The 12999-nt window shown below is 35.8% G+C and overlaps 1 protein-coding gene across 2 annotated transcripts in view; it reads right to left on the bottom strand.

Annotated features, from left to right (window-relative positions):
• The window catches only part of scaf8 (SR-related CTD-associated factor 8), a 35940-nt gene that overhangs the window by 20213 nt on the left and 2728 nt on the right, over positions 1–12999 (bottom strand). The window contains exon 3 of one of the 2 annotated variants that reach the window (XM_015396635.1): positions 10959–11052. The exons of the other annotated variant lie outside the window; for it this stretch is intronic. The gene's annotated coding sequence lies outside the window, so the exon portion shown is untranslated. The remainder of the gene's footprint in view (positions 1–10958; positions 11053–12999) is intronic. 2 annotated transcript variants of the gene reach the window in all.

The raw sequence follows: 12999 nt of genomic DNA on the forward strand, positions 1-12999 counted from the left end.
GGTACCTAATAAAGTGGCCGGTGAGTGTATATCTACCACTTCCATGTACCACATTTCTTCTGATATCCATATTTGCTGCTAAGCGTTGTGTTCGGCGAGGAAAGCACAAACCCTTATTCTTAACTCACATACATGGTCAGTTATTAACGCTGGTACATAAGCTGTTGCCGTAGCTCCCAGCAAATGTGTAGAGTGCAGACCCGCACAAAAAGCAGCTTGATGACCAGGGTCAAACTCATGTTTGCGTAGCACCTTTGTTGCCACTGGATGCATAAATAACCTTGCTTGAGCACAGCGAGCAGAAGCAAGGGCCTGGTTCACCTAACTTCCTGTACCAGCTGCTAAATGGCTCGCCATTCCGCCCCGTCTCCTCCAACCATAACCAGAGCCATTTATTTTTGAGACCTTTATCTATGGTTGTGACATCTTCCCCGGAGTTCATGAACTGCATCATGCCCACTCCATGCCGTTCCATTCTCTCTATCATCCTTCTCTCCATAAAACGTTTCAGTTGTTTATTTTTCGACTTTTTACATGTCTCTCTGTTGAATGGAGACGTAAACGGTGCAAGGTGGCTTTAGCCAGAAACGAGAGGAGGAGATACACGCTTTCCTAAGACCCACCCCCTTCTTCTTCTGATTGGCTACTACTGTTAGTTTCAGAAGGCTTCTTTGCAAACATTGGCTGACAAACACAAGAGGGATTTTGATTGTCTTTTATTTATTTACCGTCAATTCATTTTCAAATGATTTTTCTTTTTTTTACCCACGGGCTATCGCTACAAGCTGGAAATCCGGTCTGGGGCCGGAATACTTGAATCCCTGCATTTAGTAGTCTAAAAGCCTAATAATGTTATTTGTTTTTGGATAGATGTTATGCAGCTTTGAAATGTTTTGTTCTAAGCATAGAATAAAGTAATATTAATTACACCTAATTATGCAATATTTTTACAAGATATCAATACAAATCACTTAATACCATTTTAGTGCCTTTATAAAGTTTGGAAGAAACATTTCAAAGAAAAATAATTATTCATTAAAAGTTCTTGCAGCAAATATTGGATGAAAAAATCATATAAATCAAAATGCATACCAGCTCATAATAACACGTGGAATAACAGGAGTAAAAGATTTGAGTAAATGGTCAGATTTAATTTATGCAAATTAATATCGCTTCAGTAGTGATCATCTGACAATGTTATGTGCAGCTCCTGACCCACTGATTCATCTTTAGTGCAACTATTTTTTAGTTTGTTGTTTATCCAAAGTTCATGCAACTAAAGAGGTGGTACTATTTAAGGCATTATTTAGAACCAACGGAAACCCTGAAGTGAGTACAGGGATCTGATTTACAAAAATGTTATCAGGCTTTTCTTTGTTTCTTTCTTTATTCCAAAATGACTTAAAATAGAAGAGGTTAGTTTAGCATCCTGTCCAATGGGACTCTGGCAAACATTGGATAAAACAGCCAACGTAAATTGAAGCACCACCATCTTAATTGTTAAAACTTAGTTAATTTGTTATACATGAAAGCATTGTTTCTGACAGCCACTCAGAATCAAATGCTGAGAAGTTTTAACTGAAAAACCAAAACCACTAATAAGGAATAAAGAAAATAGATTAAACAGAACTTAAAAGATGCGACAAAGCCACGCAATTATGCCTGATCTAAATGTATCTATTATCTTTCAAACCTATTACCTTAACTAATCAAGCTCTATGAATTTCATGACTCTAAAGCAGGGGTCTTCAACGTTTTCCAGGCCAACGATCTCTTAGTTGATGGCAACATGGTGCGGGGATCCCCTAATTACATATTTTGTATGGGACAGGTGTTGTGAATGAAACGGTGCCCAGCTTGAAAGAGCTCCTATGTGTCGCTGAATGTGTGCATTGATGACTGAAAGACATCTTCTGCCTCTATTTATCTGTTTACTACAGTGTGTTCAATTATTGTTAATGTGGATTTAAAGACCTAGTGAAAAAAATTGCAGGGGGAATATAAAAATAAAAAATAAAAAAGTCTAATCAACCAAAACTTTCGCGACCCCCATGCTGTACCTCTTTGGACCCCCGGTTGAAGACCTCCACTCTAAACGACTTGAAAGAAAAATTGTGAATGAGCTGAACACAAAAAAAATAACTCTCTGAATGTTTATAAGAACACAAAAAGGTGTTGTTTGACCATTGCCAAATAAACCCCACATAAATGGCCTTTCAAACAATAATAGTCGGCATTAACAAACGTTTTATCTAAATGTTCACATGCAAAACTAAAGACTTAAAAGCGTAAAGCCACCTTTCCGTATTCAGAACAGATACATTGCAAAAATTCTAAATAAATAATTTTTTCCTTAAAATAAGTGCATTCATTCTTTATTTGAGAATTAAGCTGGGGCACTTTGCTAACGTAACAGGAGAATTTTTCATTTAAAATAAGAAAAAAACTATTGCATTTTCTTATTTCAAGTGCATATTATCAAATTATCTTATTTTAAAAGTTAAAAAAAGCTCATTACATTGGCAAATCATCTTATTTACCTGCTCAAAATGAGGGTAAACTCACTTAAATTAAGACATTTTAACTCTTTCTGGATTGTTAATGTGGAATACTGGTTATCTTCAACTTCAAGCTCTGCGAAAATCTCAAACTAAATTTACATAGCATCATTGTTTCTCTATTTCTTGCTACAATTCACAAACATTTCACATCCTAAGGGTTGTCGGTTAAAGCTATGGCTTTCAGTGTTGTTGTGTCCTTGGACAAGACACTTCCGCCTACACATTTTTACTCCTCCACATTGCCTACTGATGTTGGTCAGAGCATGCGGTGGCAGCAGCCTCGTCACACAAAGACCCATCAGAACGCCCTTTGACATTTCTGACATTATCAAAGAACCTGCAGTGAGCCAGTTTTAATAAGCAGGGCAGAAAATCTTAAATCTGTAAATAAGAGCTAATTAGTACATCTTCAGCCTCTCTCATTCTATTTCAGTCAAATCAAACTTGTTGTAACTTACTGCTAAAAGCTGTGATAGTAAGCATACTCTTCTGTTACACTCAAAAATGTCACCACCGATACGCTCATTTTTTATGGGTGCATAAAGGGCACACATCAAACGTCACTTGCGTCTGGTCGCAAACCAGTTTTGCTGGTATGCTTCTACACCGTCGGTCTGGAATTTCTAGGGACGCACAGCAGTTTCCCGCCAAAGCGCAAAGGGGAGCCTATTCAAGAACTTGCGAGAACTTCGGCAGCGCCGGCGGGAGTGTTTATCTTCCAAAACAACAATGGCGCATCTGTAAGATATCACGGTCACATGGAAGAGAAACAGATTCTGTTAATGGAGTTGGCAAAAAGACTAACCTATATATGTAGATTAACCTTTCGTCGTAGTTGTCAATTGTGCCTCGGTTTTTAAAAATGGCGTGCCGACAAGGACGAACACACAGACAGCAGGAAAGGCATACCAAAGACCAATCACAGCTGCTTTTTGTCTGTGCACTTCCGTTTGCAGTCTTCACAGGTTTGCAACCGACCGACATGTAGTCAGGATTTTTTTTGAGGAGTGCGATGACGGTTGCAGAACCCTTGCGCGAGGGGTGTGGTCACGCACAGAGACAGATTTGGCGGTTGCAGAGGCTGTGCGTCAGAAGCAGAAATTGGCCTTAAGAAGCTCTGACTGAAATCTGGGCTTCCCTCTCCAGCACAAACACTCATCACATGGAAACTTTATGAATTCCAATGGAAATAAGAAGATACCCCGACTTTTATTAAGTTTATCTGCCATGGAAACAGTGTCTTAAAAGACATTTACCTCCTTATTTGCAAATATACTTGCGGGAAGTGCAGTAAAGAAAAGAACCCTGCTCTGTTAAGACTGTTATTAGCTCCCTCTAGGCAGGTGAAGACGCCACAGCCCTGAAAGCAGAGAGCAAGCTTTAAGCCCCCACCACCCTGTTATGCTTATAAAAAGTCCTGATGGGTAATTATGTGATGCTTCACAAATGTATTCTCACAGTGGTTTGCACCAAAAATATAATCGGGCTCTTATTTGGTTTAGATAAAAACAACACTGTAATTCTTGAGGTTAAAATCATTTCTAAAAATAGATCCAATCATTACTCTAGAGCTCTTCTGTTGGCTTCCAGTGACAGACACTAAAGAACTTCTAAGCTGCTTTAATTCTCATCATCTTTGCTCTAACTTCACCGTTATGAAAAGCTGACTAATTTATTTCTCTAATCTGAAAAAGAGCAATGATAACTGTACTGCAGTTGTCTACTTAATCTCCTGGAGGGAAAAGCATTAACATTTTTGAAAACCTCAGTCAAAGCAATTTATTTCGATTTGAGTTAAAGTTTAAAAACATCTCCTTAAATACATAGAGATTTTGCACCTAAAGCACCTGCACAGAACGATCCAGGTTGTGCTCTGCTCTATCTTTCCTTTCAAAAATGTTTCTCTAATTGCTTTTTACTTTACTAATCACAAGAAATGCTCATCAACACTTCTCTTTGATTGAAAGATAAACTACACCCATATTCAAAGGTAATTCTTTAATCCCATGACTGAAAAATACAAAGTCATGTTTTATGATTGAGTGAGACGTTAAACCCTCTTCGTCACTCTGATGGGTTTCTTTTTTTCAGACACAGGAAAGAAGCGGAGGAGCTGGATTTTGTTCCCCACAGATTATCTGTGTCATGTAAGGACATAGCAGAAGGTTTAACAAATATTACAACTTATTTTTTTAAGATCATGCTTATGGAGGAGAGGGCGCTGTTTTTCCTACAGTGTTTTTTTTTTACTGCAGTGAGCTTCGATAACTCTTCATACTGCATCATGTGTTTGTTTTTAAATGTTCTGTTTTATCCGCTGTAAAAATGCATTTTGATGTGCTTCACCTCAGAGGAATTTTTCCATTGCTAGACTCAAGCTGCACATTATACTCAAAGCACAAACAGTCCAGATGAGAGAGTTCAGGATTTGCCGCTGTGCAGTGAGGAGGATAGGGGAAAACACTCTGCCAATTGATCGGTTTCTGTGATCGGTAACAAAAGATGGTGATCGGCAAGCACATACTTTTCAATCAAAATCGACCGATTATGATTGACGGCCTTTGATCGGCACGTCACTAATCAAAGCATTATCCTATAGGTACCCGGACCAGGCACTATAAGACACTATATATCGGTTACTGGTGCTCAAACTATGACACAATATCTTCATTATGTAGAGAAATAAATAAACACCACCTGTAATACTACAGAATCGATTAAACTGGCTTAATTTTATTTACTGCAAACTGACTGCAGTGAGTGTTTTGCAACCAAACGTCAGTTCAAGACCCGTACCAGGGTTTGGCCACAGTTTGTGTAAAAACAAACTGCCATTTCATTTTATCTCTTCTATTTCATCCAAAGCATGGAGCCCAATTCTCATCTCCAATATCATCATTTCCACTTAGACAATAAAGGAGACTATAAGGGGTTGCGCAGTATTTGAAAATCTGGTGAACTTGATAACAATGATAAATGCTATCAGCAAAACCTTTTGACACTTTGTTAGCTAAACATTACACTAGCAAAAAACTGCATCTTCAAAGCATTTGGAATATATTAGCCAATGGTGTGAATATTGCACACACTGATATAGCAGAGTTGATGAGATATTGTTAGATGTGCTGTGTTAGGAGTTTTAGCACAAACGAGTACCTTGCTAAAGTTTTGGGTTTCCTTTTGCTGTGCAAAAGCTTTAACAGCAGAGGTTAAACAGAAAATTGGCACAAAATGGAGGACAATAAACAGCAGAAGATATATTAAGCTTATTTGTTTTAAACTGCGTATGGTTATATTAAGCTTGGCTTATTTACACTGAAGCTACCCTAAAATGAAATGATCCATCACCTTTACCAATTCTCTAATCCAAAGCTTTTTACGGCTCAACGCCAGAGACATAGAACATTTAATGAACGTAGGGCTGTAACAATTAATTGTGACTAATCGATTATTGAAATAATTGTCAACTTATTTAGCAATCGATTAATCTGTAACTGGGGTATAGAGACTCTGAAACATGCCTGTAGTTAACAGAACAACCCATTTATCTGAAATGTAAAAAATGTTTGCATATTATTTATATAATTTTTGTATATGAAAAAAAAATGTAAATAAAGCATTTTAAATGCGACAATAATCACATTTAATGAATTGTAATGCCAATTAAGGCCTTAATTAAAAAAAATTATAATTTAATAACTTTTAATGATTTTTAATGACCCGTGGAAACCCTGAATATGCTCCATTCAGAATTCCTCAAGTGGAAAAGTTTTAGTTTCACCTGGTTTAATTTTGTAAAAAAAAAAAAAATCTTCTTTAAGAAACATTTGGCTATCTGCTTATTAAATCGATTAATCAAAAAAATTATTGACAGATGAATCAATTTGCAAAATAATGGTCAATTGCAGTTCTAAATTAAACGTTTGTTTCATTGACGCTGTGTTCATGAATTTTACAACTGGTCTGTCAAACCCCTTTTTCCTTTACAGCATGTTTAACTTTGTAGATAAAACCAACCTTTTGTGTTTCTGTCACTATTTAAGAGTATTAGATCACTTACTAACTGCTATTCTTCAGGGACATCTTCAGAACATTTTTAGGTATTTATATGGACTAACCCTTGTAGACTTATAGGACTGTGCCACATTATTTACCCATAGGTGCTTGATACGGATGATATATCAATAACCAGTTTTAAAACCAGTTCATACTTTTCACTTCTCTTTGGAACAAAAGGAAAAACCAACCATCGTGCTAACTTTGCATCCCTGCTTCAATTTAACATCCATAATCCTTTGCTGCATCACTATCCCAAGACCAGATAAACACCACATGACCACACGTCCTGAAACAAAAAACAGCAACTAGATGTAAATAAACATTAGTTTGTTACATCTGCCCAGTGGGCATGCTTCCCTGTAAGAAAATTATTTACTGCTTTATTTTAAAGCACTGATTTACTACACTCTATGACAATAATAAAATGATGACACAAGACAATATGGATGCTAAGTATTTATACGAGGGCTGAAACAATGGTGATTAATCGACTATTAAAATAATTAATCCATGGAGTATAGGGACTAAAATTATGCTTTAGCTGTCAGAGCAACCCACTTGTAGCTGTAATTATAACAAAAATTGCAACTTTTTGCATTTAATATATTAAAAAAAACGTTTGGCTATCTGATTATTAATCGATTAATTGTAAAAAGTAATCGGTTTGCAAGTAATCATTGGTTGCAACCCTAATTTATACATAAGAGATTAATTTCTTGCTGGTTCTTTTTTTATCACATCTTTCAAATGTGCAAGCATTCTTTATATTAAGACTATTTCCCCTATTTCATGCTTTAAACATATTAAACAATAAATGCCCTGTTCCTATGTATTCACATCCTTTACAGTAGCAGATGGTAATGCTTTAATTGGCATCATGTGACGTTTGCTAGGACCAGTAAACTCTTAGCTAAACTGTAACACTGACCACTGCTACGTCTACACAACTCCTTTTTTGGAAGCAAGATATGAAAAATAGCAGTTATTTTAACTCTGAAAGATGATTATCCAGTTTTGCTCTTATGACACCCCCTAAAATTGCTTGAAATACCATATATGGACTGATAATGCAAATTACTGGGTCCCCAAGACTGCATTAAGCAATTCAATACACAATATATAAAAAATAAATGATTCACATAGGTAACCATTTTGTGTTTCAAAACATTGAATTTCGCCAAAAGGTGAGATATATTCTTGTCTAATTATTTAAGTATTGCAGCTGCATGTTTTTTTTTCTGACATTGTGGAAGTATAGCTGAAATGACCCATCTGTTTAAGAACATTTCATATATCTAACTACGACATATGTGTTTTTGTAAAGAGCTGCTTGAAAATAAATAAAAAATTAATTAATAATGTTTCAAATTTGAATTGAAAACAGCAATTGAACTTAAAAAAGGGGAAAATATGTCATTGATTTTCAGAGCCACAAATATCTACAGGTAGATCTGATCTAAACATTTGGACTGTTTTATAAACCAGAAATTGAATTTATAAAAACAAAACTGGTTATGTAGGCTATAGACATAGATAGCTTTTTTTAATGTCGATGCCTGTGGCTTACAGTTAATAAACCCAAACATTTCTTATAAATTGAAATCATACATTCATAAAAAAAAAAAAAACATTTTATTAGACATTAATGCTAGCCTACTGAAAGATATATATGATTAAGGGACACTCAACTTCTGCAGCCTGTCCCCTGCTGATATGTTCCTGCTTTCTTTGTTTGCAGCTTTTAGACTGTCTGACTTGTTCATTCTGATCCGGCTTTCTCTTGACTTTAGCCCCATTTACACTACCCACTGAAAACTGATCCGTTTTCTCTGGCCTCTTAGTGGCGAGCTACAGTCTCTAGAGGTAAACAAGCAAACCAACATGGCGGCGCCCGTAACATCCAAGAAGTTTGGTTATAGTTGTGATTTTTTGTTGTTTGCGGAGAGTCAGGCGAAGAAGGCAGCCTTTAGTGAATTTACTTGACAGAGTCGGATTTTGGGAAGTGGATACGATAAACGATCTTATCTGGGCCTCGAGACGCAGGAAACAGCAACAGACTTTGAGGTTCATCCCACTGCCAGGCAGAATAATCACTGGAAATCGTGTGGCACAGTAGGGAAGCTAGTATTTTATATGAATGCATGAAGTTTCATGATTCTGGAGGCTGACTGTAAGGATATAATACGATCTGCTCATGAACTCTTTGTCCTCTCAGAACCGCGCCGAGCCCTACTAATGAACTACTGCTATGTTAGCTGGGTTCGCTTGTGTCTGGCATGGTATGGTTCGGTTGTGCGCGGCACGGTTTCAAAAGGGTAGTGTAAAAGGGTCTTAAATTTCACTGAGGTTTACACTGGAGCCAGCTGGTTAGCCATAGTGATACCACTGCCATTAAACTCTGTAACTATCTCAAAGGGAGCATTTGTCAAATCCTGATGAAAAATTTGGTAACTGTCTTCCAGAAGTAAAAATATTTAGAGATCTACACTATCTGGACCAGACAGCTCACAGTGAACAAACACCAGCAGATAAGGACTTGAATATTTTATGCTTTTTTATTCTTCCTCTAGACTTTGGGCTTAGATTTTTTTGATGAAATGCAAAGTTGTCTTTGGATCAGTGAACTTGGGATAACTATATACAGAAACTACGGGAGATACTGCCTACGTTCTCCATATAGTTGACAGTCTAGGTCAGCAATCTCTTCCATTATTGATTCTTCTGGGGTAACAGCCTCTTTTTTAAATTCTTCTTTCATTGGTATTAATTGTAAGCAGTAGTCAAAGTAAAGAGAATTAAAACATAAAATTTCTTTTTAAAGAAATTGATTTTTGGGTTTTATCAACTGTTAGCCACAGTCATCAACATTAACAGAAAAAAAAAGCCATTTATGTCTATAGCCTCTACATGTTGAACTGAATTACTGAAAAATATGAATATTTTTAGATATTAAAATCCACATGTACAGCTAGGAAACCCTTTAAACTAGGAACATTTAGAAGATCTAAACACAATCTAAACGCGTAACGAGCAGCGTTTCACAAAATGTCTGAAGTTATAGATTTGGTTCACCTAATACTTCATCTCTTGTGACACTTTGACCTCTGAAACCAGCAAATTCTTACACTAATTACTAAAGAGCACACTAAAATTTTATGACTCCTATACCTCAGTTCTCGTGTAAAATACATTTGTTTGCTGGTCTACAGCAGCCCTTTATCTAAACCTAAAAATTTCAATAGTTTGTTGGAACTAAAATAATAATTTCAGTTACAAAAGTGTTCCTCGTTTATGCTGGTGAAGGTTCTCAGTCATCCAGGTCATAGTCATTCCAAAAAAATAAAAAAAAATCCACTGGACTTGGTTTGCAAGTTTGAAGATGTTTCGCTTCCCTTCCAGGAAGCTTTTTCCAATTCAAAACGTCAGGAATAGTTTGAGTTCAAGGTTTTATAGAGTAGCCCAACAAAACCCTTGTTTTTGTTTTGAAAACATGCAAATTGGAACAGACCAATTTTTTTGGAATGTTTCTCTTTTAGTTCACGCATTATAGTGTAAAATACTAAAGTCAATAACCTCAAGACACAGTAAAAGGAAAGTATAGTTGAGAAACTTGTTAGTGTACGAAAAGGCAATTTAAACAACAGACAAATAATGAAGACAGAACACTTTGAAGTGCAGATAGTTCCGATTACAAAACAGAACAAAAGTCCTCTTGAAACAATTAAATCATTTGTTTCCTTGATCAACTTCCTCTGGTCACAAAGCAACAACAAATGAAGCAAACTCCAAATGATTAGTAGCTGACATCAAACTCAGCAGAGTTCCTCTGAAGGATCTTACTGCACACACTAATCGTACCAAAATGTGCATTAAAATAATTTACCTATGTACTAAAACACCAAACATCTCCAGATTTTGTTCAATACGCCTCTGCTCTATGTCCTTCTTGTTTTACAGAATAAAGTGCATCAATGTTGTGTCTCCTAGGCTACAGAAAAAGGCTAATTCACTGAAACTAGTTTAATGCCAACAATTCAGCATTTCATGACGACAACAACCTGCCTTATTAAAACCCCTTAAACAAGCACATTATTGCTTTAATCCTGATCTGTATGACTACAATGAAAATCAAAAAGCGCACTGTGTTAATCACTCAAACATGGCTGTTGGCTTCATACTATTACATAAGAAAATATCCTGAGTACCTTCTCCAACAATTATTAGCTCAACATCAACCGACGCATGAACAAAATGCCTCTGCTGGTGTGTGGGAGCAAATAAAGATCAAGTGTTTTTAGTCTTCTATCATCCTCCTTGTATAACAACCCATACTCCTACCTAAGCTGGTTAGGGACTCTCTTATCTCTTTGTAACTCTCTCCACCCCATCCTCCTGCTTCACTTTCAGTGCTTTGGGGGAGCTGGGAGAGCTGCTGAGGGAAGGGGAAACAGGAGTTATTCACAGGCAACACAGAGCAAAGGAGCACCAAAAAAAAAAAAAAAACAGATCTGCCTGAGGAAAAGGTGCAATTAAAGATGACTACTAAAATATATCAGTAAACGGCTGTTATCCTTAAATAATGTTCAGTCTGCAAAAAAAAATATGTCTACTAAAAGAGTAGGGGATGATGTCTAGTAACGAATCAATCCACAACAGATCAGAATATTTGAGTTTTCCTTCATAGTTTCTATTATACCACCTAATAAAAGGTCAAATATTGAAAATTAACACAATAAAATATATATTCTAAATTTTCTTCCTTTAAACTAAATTAAGAATGCCTTCTATTCAGGGAAAAGAAGAATAAATTAACAGAATCTACGTTATATGCTTTTTCTGACATAAAAGCAAAACTCTATGAAGTTTAGGGGGATGAGTTGTAATGCATGAAGAGGATAATCCTTATTTGTTGGATTCATCTGGATTAAAAAGTAGCACTTTTTGTATTGTTTGTGTTATATTTGGTAGAAAACAACAAAAAAACAACAACACAGAAGATGTTAGAGAAAAACAAAACCTAGTATTAATAAGGAAAGACTAATGTTTAAAGTGGAAATGAAACGTTCAACCAAACTGACTTACCAAAAACATGGCGGTGCCCTTACCAAAACATTGTGAAACAAAGCTTTGTTTTTTCTCTTTTACATTTATATTTTTCGCAATCTCATGAATTAAGTCAGTTTGGTTTAACTTTTCATGTCCACTTTTTTTTATGTTAGCTCTGATGGTCAAATATTCTATGCAGCAAACAGCAACAGTTTATAAATTAAAAAAAAAAGGATTTTCTGATGGTTCCTTTGTCATTTCAGTTTCTCCTGCATCCATTTTAGTTTATCATTTCCTTTTGATAAAAGATGAGAAACTATTTTATGATATATCAGTAACAATTCTTGCCTGACCAATCACAGAGTCCTTTACATTTGGGTAAATATTCGGTGAAATCACCCTTTAAGAAAACTTCAATATCCCTTTTAATATACTAAGAAAATATTATTTCATTACTCTATTTGTTTAATTTGAAAACCAGACTAAAAATGTAAAGCTTAAATTAAAATGAAACTAGGGTGTTTCTGCTCAGGAAGGCTGTTGTCCAACTAAGACAGAGTTAGACACACATTAAATGCAGGCCAACATAAAGAACCCTAAAGCTACAGATCACAGCGTGAATTTCTGTGTTAAAATAAAGTACAGATCATTACAAAAGTAAATATTTCATTCTTCATTTCATTGAGGTCCACCAAGAAATGGAAACAAACAGCTCAAATCAACTCTCGCTTTCCAGGACAGACACTATAGCAGTTACTTTATATTTTAATAACAAGAGCTTTGTGTAATACCAACTACTAATACTATATACTTTAATTGTGATGCTTGAAACTATAATGGGATGCAATGTTTATTACCAAAAAAAAAAGTTTATTCTGTCCTCAACAATCCCCATTTTCACAACTTTGCTTCAGATATTTCTGAGTGATCCGTCACAAATATGTTTCTAAGTGAACAAACAACAAGCTTGTACGATCAAGAAATCCCCGCATCTTTATCTTAGACAAAAATAAAGGAAAAGCACAGAGTCTGAGTAGAACTAAAAATAGAACAATGAAAAACCTGGATATGAAAAACAAGATGTGTGCTTGTTTACTCACTAAAACACGATCACAAAATCTTAACACCACGAAGAGCAATAAAAAGTATTCATTTTGGCAGCTCACTTGTAGCTTTTAGGTTGACTGATGTCAACCACTTTGTTATTTTTGGATATTTTATATCATGGAGAGATATGTTGCTCTGAGATCTTTTGGCCAACTTCCTGTTGTTGGACAGGGTTTCTCTTTTATATCCCGACTGAAGAAAAGTAGCTTTCCAACCAATTAAATCC

This window comes from Cyprinodon variegatus, unplaced genomic scaffold (assembly GCF_000732505.1).
Source record: "Cyprinodon variegatus isolate N-32 unplaced genomic scaffold, C_variegatus-1.0 Scaffold27, whole genome shotgun sequence".
NCBI classification, from domain to species: domain Eukaryota; kingdom Metazoa; phylum Chordata; class Actinopteri; order Cyprinodontiformes; family Cyprinodontidae; genus Cyprinodon; species Cyprinodon variegatus.